This window comes from Lepidochelys kempii, chromosome 7 (assembly GCF_965140265.1).
Source record: "Lepidochelys kempii isolate rLepKem1 chromosome 7, rLepKem1.hap2, whole genome shotgun sequence".
NCBI classification, from domain to species: Eukaryota; Metazoa; Chordata; order Testudines; family Cheloniidae; genus Lepidochelys; species Lepidochelys kempii.
In genome coordinates, this window is record NC_133262.1 from 82,417,500 (window position 1) to 82,426,980 (window position 9,481).

The window sequence follows — 9,481 nt, forward strand, 5'->3', positions numbered from 1 at the left end:
GATCCTTTTAGATGTGTGGCGGCTCTTACACTTCACTCTAACCATATTTGTTTTTACTTAGAACTTCCAGAAACAGTTTACTGACAAGTCTAATGTTTTCTAGTAACTGTAGAACTCTCACTTCTCCCACTATTGCTGTTTTACTTTAATTGAGATAAGGGGGGATGGAAATGTTTTAACATAGCTGACTCTTAATGATTAAACTGAGACTTAGTGTTACATTCTTGAAATCAACTTTTTACATGCACAATATTTACTCATCTCCTCTTGGATTCACAAATCTACTCCCCTCTTTACAGCTTGTTCCCTTGCCATCCTGGGGGAGGAGGAAAAATGACAGCCTCTCAGAAGAACATACTTATTCTCATCCATCTAGGCCTATAAATGGGTGGGAGACAAACTGTTGGGTGGTTTTTATTTTATTTTATTTTTTTTTGAAAGATATTTTTTAAACTGGTTGAGTTCAAAAAGTGTTGAGAAATTTGTCTAGAAAAACGGAATATTTTTGTCTTACTCATCTCTTGTGAGTTTAGAGTCTTTGAACAAATTACTTAAACAAGTTAGCCTCCATTCACAATTAATCACGTAGTCTGTTATCAGACATAATATATATGGATTGGACACAAAATGAACCATGCTGTGTGGAAGGCTACTTGCGCTTGTAGTTCATTTGGACTATAAACAAGACACTCGTTCTAAACTTCAGTGCAGGCATCATTGGTTTACCTTACTTTATGAATAAGCAAAATAATTGAATTACACTTCTGTAAAAACATTTTACTACTATGGAACTTTGATAAAGCAGACCAAGATTCTATGTACTCTATACTGGGGTATTTTTCTTAAATGTGGATATCTGAGTGCAAATTTAACTCCCTCATGTAAGTGCCTGTTGAGAATTTTTTTTTTTTTTTTAAAGCCAAATATTTTCATGATCACTTGCATGTTGTAATCCGGAAACTATTCCAAGAGACTTTGAAAACAGATTGTATTTAACTAGCCTCAGATTGTGCAACCATGTATAATAAACAGGAAACACACTGAACCTCTATTTGAGTTATTAAAATAGCTGTATTCTCACTAAAGCATGTGGATTGTCTTTAATTGGAATGTACATTGTACTGAAAATACCATTTGCAACAGATATGAATGTATTTTGAGGATGGAAAACCTGGGTTAATAGATAGCTTAGGAAATTTGTATAGTATATAGAATCTTAAGTAATTTATAGTTACGAGTTTCAGTTCATCGCATGTCAGTGAGAAAATCCACCCCCACCTGAGACTTATTCAGTGTCACTTTTGAAATGAGCCAGTAGGCTTAGTTCATTTCATGGTGTTTTTACTTTTGGCGGTCTTATCAGAGAAGCCAAGGATTGTGACAGTTCAGTCTGCATGATTGGTCTCTTCAGGGTGAGAGTAGTTTCTCAGCCTGGTTTTGGACATACTTGGGGGCAATATGTGAAAGCTCACACAACTGATGTACTGGTTCCAATTTTTATTGAGACTTCAGTTTTTCAGGGTTGTTTTTTTTTTTTTAACATCCAAACAATTGTTTACATAGTTGCGTTAAGCATATATGAAATATACTCTTCCCATATGTTACAATCAGAAATTCTGTGCATGCATAAGTCAGATGTCAAACTTGATTTTATTTTTTAGCTCTTAGGTTTAAGGAATAAACAAAGTTTTTAAAAATTAAGAAAATTGATTAAATAAAGATAAACATTTAAAGTTGAAGGCTTAGTTTATTAAATTAGCTCAAAACTGGTCTATAAGCATAAAGTTATCTCATGTTCCAGGGTGCTTTAGCTTTGATTCTAACACAGGGCTTTATCAGACTATATTCCCAATGTTTACTATCCCAAGTCTTGTCTTGGATCATAAAACCTGTTTGGCGCAAGGGCCCTGTCTTTAGTTTTGCATGGCATTTGACAAATGAATGCTGTATAAACTAGCATAACAGAACCATTTAGTTACTTTTAATGATTGCTTTGCTTTTTCTGAAAAGTTAAAAGTCTGAATATATCTCAGTAACCATATCCTATTTAAACTTGTATCTAGTATGATGTATCCTGTCTTCTATGACTTTCTTAACCTGGAACCCCCTAATTTTCCTCTAAATAATTCAAAGCCCAACTTATTACTCCTCAACACACCATCTTTATACGTCAGCAGTTTCACTTTCATTTTATTATATTTCTAACCCCCCACCAATAATTGTTCAATTTATTAGAGCCTTGATCTTCCTCCCACTCTTGCTAAATACTAATTCCTCTGAAGTATACTAGATCTCGTTCAAAAGAGAACATACAATATTTTCTTCCTAGAGTAAGTAGTAACTTTAGGCAACAAATGAAATTTTCATTTGTTGTCTAATCAGAACAGGACCTCCTGCCCCCAGTCCCCCACAATAGGGATCTAGCTGCATACAGGTAGGCTTTGTTAGAATCAAGTGGTATGTAAGAAAGGTGTGTCTTTACTAAACAAGGTTCAAGGGGTGTCTTTGTAGCAATGTGTTCTAGGAAAGTGGAATGGAATAGGTACAAGTGCTCTCTAGCAGAGATGTGCTGTAATTACAAGATTCATGCTATCCAGGGGAGGCTGTTACCAAGACACTGACTAATAGGAGTGTGAGACTTATCTGGTTTCTAAATAAACATTGCTTTCTTTAAAATCTTGGACTTAAGTTACCCTAATAATTGGATTATCAGATGATCTTGGAAAGTAAGGGAATTAACTTTCTAAATCTTAGAGGATGGGAGGGGTAAAGGTTATTTGGGCTAGGGCAGTCTGCTATAGGCTAGGTATATGCCTGTTGCCAAAAGGTGCTGCTAGCTTGCTGAGTTGGGCAAAGCCTAGTGACTATGAGAAGTAGCAGGAATGGTATAGGGAATGGGGAAAAAAAACAGGCTACAACCTTCATCTGCCTATGACAGGCTGACTATTATGAACAAACCTTATTGGAATTAAACTTCATTGAATTGTTAGACCTTGTTGCATGAGGGTTAATATCTTTGGGGTACTTGTATTAAAAATGCAATTATGTACATGTGAAAATAACATAAGAATGGCCATTTTGGGTCAAACCAATAATTCATCTAGCTCAATATCCTGTCTTCTGACAGTGGCCAATGCCAGATGCTTCAAAAGGAATGAACCGAACAGGGCAATTATCAAATGGTCCATTCCCAGCTGTCTAGTCCCAGCATCGGGCAGAGGCTTAAGGACATCCAGAGGATGGGGTTGCATCCCTAACCATATTGGCCAATAGCCATTGATGGATCTATCCTGCAGGAACTTGTCTAATTTATTTTTTGAAACCTGTTATGCTTTTAGCATCTGGGCCTTCACAACATCCCCTGGCAATGAATTCCACAGGTTGACTGTGCAATGTGTGAAGAAGTACTTCCTTTTGTTTGTTTTAAACTGGCTGCTTATTTAGGTCATTGGATGACCTCCTAATTCTTATGTGAAAGGGTAAATAACACTTTTTCTGCTCACACTTCATGATTAAGGCTGAAAGTTTGTCACAGAGGTCGCTGAAGTCACGGATTCTGTCTCTTGTTGTGACCTCCCTGACTTCTACTGTGGATGGCTCCGGGGCTGCCCAAGTAGCTCAGGTGGCCACAGGCCAGTCGCACCAGCTGCTGCTGGGGCAGTCTTAGGCCACTGCCCCTTTCCTCCCCCACCCCCAGCAGGAGGAGGAGTTTGGGTGGGGGGCTCGGGGCTGGGGGTTGGGGCGCAGGAGGGGCAGTGCTTTCCTTGGGGGGGCTGTCTGGAAGCAGTAACATGTTCCTCCCTCAGCTCCTAGCTCCACGTGCTGCCAGCAGGCAGAGGCAGCACGTGGAGCTAGGAGCTGAGGGAGGTACATGTTGCCACTTCCCAGAAACTGGGTAGGGAACCTGCCAGCCCTGCCAAACCTCCTCCCCCCCAGCACCAGCAGGGGACCTGGGCTGCACTCACTGTGCTCCCCAGACTGCCCCCCTGAGCACTCATGGCACCCCCAGACTGCCCTCCAGCACCTGCTCCCTTCCCACATGCACCTGCGGCACCCCCCAGGCTGCCCTCCCAGCACTCGTGGTACCCCCAAAGCTGCCCCACAGTACCTCCCACACACCTGTAGTGCACCTGTGGCACCCCTGGGTTGCTGCACCTGCAGCGCCCTGAAGGGCCACCCTCCCCCCAGCATTCACAGCACCCCCTGGGCCACACCATCCTCCCCCAAGCACCCATGGTACTCCCAGTATTTAGTCAGGGGTACAGTACAAGTCATAGACAGGTCAGGGGCCGTGAATTTTTGTTTACTACCCATGACTGTGTCCATGACTTACTAAAAATACCCATGACTAAAATTCATAGATATTTAGGTCAGAAGGGACCATTATGATCATCTAGTCTGACCTCCTGCACAACGCAGGCCACAGAATTTCACCCACCACTCCTACAAAAAAAACCCTCACACCTATATCTGTGCTATTGAAGTCCTCAAATCGTAGTTTAAAGACTTCAAGGAGCAGAGAATCCTCCAGCAAGTGACCTGTGCCCCATGCTACAGAGGAAGGCGAAAAACCTCCAGGGCCTTCCAATCTGCCCTGGAGGAAAATTCCTTCCCGACCCCAAATATAGCGATCAGCTAAACCCTGAGCATATGGGCAAGATTCATCAGCCAGATACTACAGAAAATTCTTTCCTGGGTAACTCAGATCTTACCCCATCTAATAACCCATCACAGGCCATTGGGCCTATTTACCACGAATATTTAATTATCAAAACCATGTTATCCCATCATATCATCTCCTCCATAAACTTATTGACTTTAATCTTAAAGCCAGATAGATCTTTTGCCCCCACTGCTTCCCTTGGAAGGCTATTCTGTTGGATCATATTAAAGAAGTTCTGAATTAAAATCACAAATGAGTTTGATTCCCCATAGTTCAAATTCCAGGGTATTACTAATTAAGAGGTCTCTTGGTTTTTGGTACTCTTTCTCTCCCTCTATGTGTGAAACTTGCAAGCTGCTAACTGTGTTAGTACATTCTAAGACAGAGTCTGTTCTCAAAGCAAGGAAAGTAAGGGAAGCAGTTCACAGAGAGAGAGACTCAAAACAATACTCTAACAACAGAAACAGCACCCAGAGACTTTCATGCCCTTTTGTTGTATTAACAATTGTGATTACAATAGAGATAGAGGATGTATGTGGATGGATGCTTGGTGTGGATAATAACTGAATGATCAGGGAGGTGCCAGCCTAAGAATCCAGTGTCCATTGGCTGAAGAAGGCGTCAAGTGGAAATAACCAGAGGACCCCCCCCCCCCGGAGGGCAGACTGGAATCCACCCAACAGCCTCAAGAATGGGAGAACCAAAGAACAAGATAACATCTTGGAGCCGTCAGGAATGTGCTATCTGCTGATTGATTCAGCAACAGCATGATGAAGCAATTCCCATAGACTGGCATAGGAAGAAATTCCTATAAAAATAGACTCTAAAAAGTGAGAACTTTGGGGTCTGATTCTGAAAACCAACTTCCAGGAGCATCAGATGAGCATCTGACAAGGCCCTGCTCCCTCCTCATGTCCAGGCCACCTGGCCAGTGGCTTGGCATGAGCAACTCTAAGGCTGGTAACTATGATAACAACCTTGCAGAACCTGTGTGTGTGGGTGTGTATGTGTGTGTGTGTGTGTTTGTATGAATGAATGTGAGAATAAATATGAGATTGAATGGAATGTTATAGCTATAACTAACTGCTTACTATGATTCTTTCTGTATTCACAATAAATGTGGTATTTTGCCTTTTTCCCTTTAATAAGATCCTGCTGGTTTTTATTTTATTGGTACAACAATTCCAAAACTTCACTTCTCTGATGGTTAGAAACCTTCGTCTAATTTCAAGTCTAAACTTCCTGGTGGCCAGTTTATGTCCATTGGTTCTTGTGTCCATATTGGTACTGAGTTTAAATAATTCCTCTCCCTCTCTGGTATTTATACTTCTGATATATTTATAGAGAGCAATCATATCTCCCCTCAACCTTCTTTTAGTTAGGCTAAACAAGCCAAGCTCCCTGAGTCTCCTTTCATAAGACAAGTTTTCCATTCCTCGGATCATCCTAGTAGCTCTTCTCTGTACCTGTTCCAGTTTGAATTCATCCTTCTTAAACATGGGAGACCAGAACTGCACACAGTATTCCAGGTGAGGTCTCACCAGTGCCTTGTATAACGGTACTAAAACCTCCTTATCCCTACTGGAAATACCTCTCCTGATGCATCCCAAGACCACATTAGCTTTTTTCACAGCCATATCACATTGGCGGCTCATAGTCATCCTATGATCAACCAATACTCCAAGGTCCTTTTCCTCCTTCGTTACTTCTAATTGATGCGTCCCTAGCTTATAACTAAAATTCTTGTTATTAATCCCTAAATGCATGACCTTACACTTCTCACTATTAAATTTTGTCCTATTACTATTACTCCAGTTTACAAGGTCATCCAGATCCTCCTGTAGGGTATGCCTGTCCTTCTCTAAATTAACAATACCTCCTAGCTTTATATCATCTGCAAACTTTATCAGCACACTCCCACTTTTTGTGCCCAGGTCAGTAATAAAAAGATTAAATAAGATTGGTCCCAAAACTGATCCTTGAGGAACTCCACTGGTAACCTCCCTCCAGCTTGACAGTTCACCTTTCAGTAGGACCCGTTGTAGTCTCCCCTTTAACCAATTCCCTATCCACCTTTCAATTTTCCTATTGATGCCCATCTTATCCAATTTAACTAATAATTCCCCATGTGGCACGGTATCAAATGCCTTACTAAAATCTAGGTAAATTAGATCCACTGCGTTTCCTTTGTCTAAAAAATCTGTTACTTTCTCAAAAAAGGAGATCAGGTTGGTTTGGCACGATCTGCCTTTTGTAAAACCATGTTGTATTTTGTCCCATTTACCATTGACTTCAATGTCCTTAACTACCTTCTCCTTCAAAATTTTTTCCAAGACCTTGCATACTACAGATGTCAAACTAACAGGCCTATAATTACTCGGATCACTTTTTTTCCCTTTCTTAAAAATAGGAACTATGTTAGCAATTCTCCAATCATACGGTACAACCCCTGAGTTTACAGATTCATTAAAAATTCTTGCTAATGGGCTTGCAATTTCTTGTGCCAATTCTTTTAATATTCTTGGATGAAGATTATCTAGGCCCCCCGATTTAGTCCCATTAAGCTGTTCGAGTTTCGCTTCTACCTCAGATATGGTAATGCCTACCTCCATATCCTCATTCCCATTTGTCATGCTACCATTATCCCTAAGATCCTCTTTAGTCTTATTAAAGACTGAGGCAAAGTATTTGTTTAGATATTGGGCCATGCCTAGATTATCCTTGACCTCCACTCCATCCTCAGTTTTTAGTGGTCCCACTTCCTCTTTCTTTGTTTTCTTCCTATTTATATGATTATAGAACCTTTTACTATTGGTTTTGATTCTCTTTGCAAGGTCCAACTCTACTTGACTTTTAGCCTGTCTCACTTTATCCCTACATGTTCTGACCTCAATAAGGTAGCTTTCCTTGCTAATCCCTCCCTTCTTCCACTCCCTATATGCTTTCTGCTTTTTCTTAATTACCTCTCTAAGATGCTTGCTCATCCAGCTTGGTCTACAACTCCTGCCTATGAATTTTTTCCCCTTTCTTGGGATGCAGGTTTCCGATAGCTTCTGCAGCTTTAATTTAAAATAATCCCAGGCCTCCTCTACCTTTAGATCCATAAATTCTTCAGTACAATCCACTTCCCTAACTAATTTCCTTAATTTTTGAAAGTCAGCCCTTTTAAAATCAAAAACCCTAGCTGCAGATTTATTTTTATGAATCCTTCTGTTCAGTTTGAACTGAATTAGCTCATGATCACTTGAGCCAAGATTATCCCCTACAACCATTTCTTCTATGAGGTCCTCATTACTCACCAAGACCAAATCTAAAATGGCATCCCCTCTAGTCAGTTCAGCAACTACTTGCTGAAGGAATCCATCAGCTATCGCATCTAGGAAAATCTGAGCCCTATTATTATTACTAGCACTCGTCCTCCAGTCTATATCTGGAAAGTTAAAGTCTCCCATGATCACACAGTTTCCATTAGTATTTACTTTATTAAAAACATTAAAAAGGGCTCTATCCATATCCAGATTAGATCCCGGCGGTCTATAGCACACCCCGAACACTATCCCAGGGGAGGCTCTAATAGTTTTCTTCCCCAATGTAATTTTTGCCCAGACAGACTCAGTCGTATCCATTTCATTGCTTCTTATTTCTTTACATTCTACCTCATCATTGATATACAATGCTACTCCACCACCTTTACCTTTATTTCGGTCTTTCCTAAACAGCACATACCCTTCAATACCTGTAGCCCAGTTATGACTACTATTCCACCAGGTTTCTGTTATACCTATAATATCTGGTTTCACTTCCTGCACCAGTAACTCTAATTCCTCCATTTTGTTACCTAGGCTCCTCGCATTAGTATACAAACATCTTAATTTTTGCTGTTTGGCCTCACTCACATTCTGTACCCAGTAGGCACGGTTATTTTACTACCAGTATAACCTATTAGACTTGTATCTACAATGCCCTTCCTCCTACCTACGGCTGTATCCACTCTTACTTAATTTTCTTTCCACTCAATGCTAAATTCTGGCGTGGAGATTACCTGAACATCTCCCAACCATCTCCCCCAAATTCCTAGTTTAAAGCTCTCTTAATCAGTTGTGCCAGCCTCCATCCTAGAAGTCTATTTCCTTCCCTACTCAGATGAAGTCCATCCCAAGAGAACTGGCCTCTATCCATGAACGCCTCCCAGTGGCCATACATCCCAAAGCCCTCCTTATAGCACCACTGCCTAAGCCACCTGTTGATAGTCATAATCTTGTCACACCTTTGCTGCCCTTCTCTAGGAACAGGCAGAATCCCACTAAAGATTACCTGAGCCTCAATTTCCTTAAGCGTCTTCCCCAGCCTAGCATAGTCTCCCTTAATACTTTCCAGCGAGAATCTAGCCGTATCATTTGTTCCCACATGAAGGACAATTAGGGGATTTTTTCCCGCTCCCTTTAGAATCCTTTTCAACCTCAGGTCTACATCCCGTATCTTAGCACCTGGAAGACAGCACACCCTCCTATTTTCCAGATCAGCTCTAGTTACAGGCCTATCTATTCTTCTCAGTAAAGAGTCCCCAATCACATAGACCTGCCTTTTCCTAGTGACGGTGCTATTCTCCAGTCTATCCCCTGTTCCCTCTGATTGCAAGTTCTTTCCATTCCCATTCTCCCTTGTAATCCTTTTTAACCCATCCTGTATCCTCCTGGGGCTCATATTTGGTGTAATCTCCATTAACTCTTCCCCTTTTCCTGTAGGACTAGCCACTCTTCTCTTCTTCCTTGCCCCTCCACCTTCAGTGACTACCTGCTGAGCCCCTTCTTCATTTTC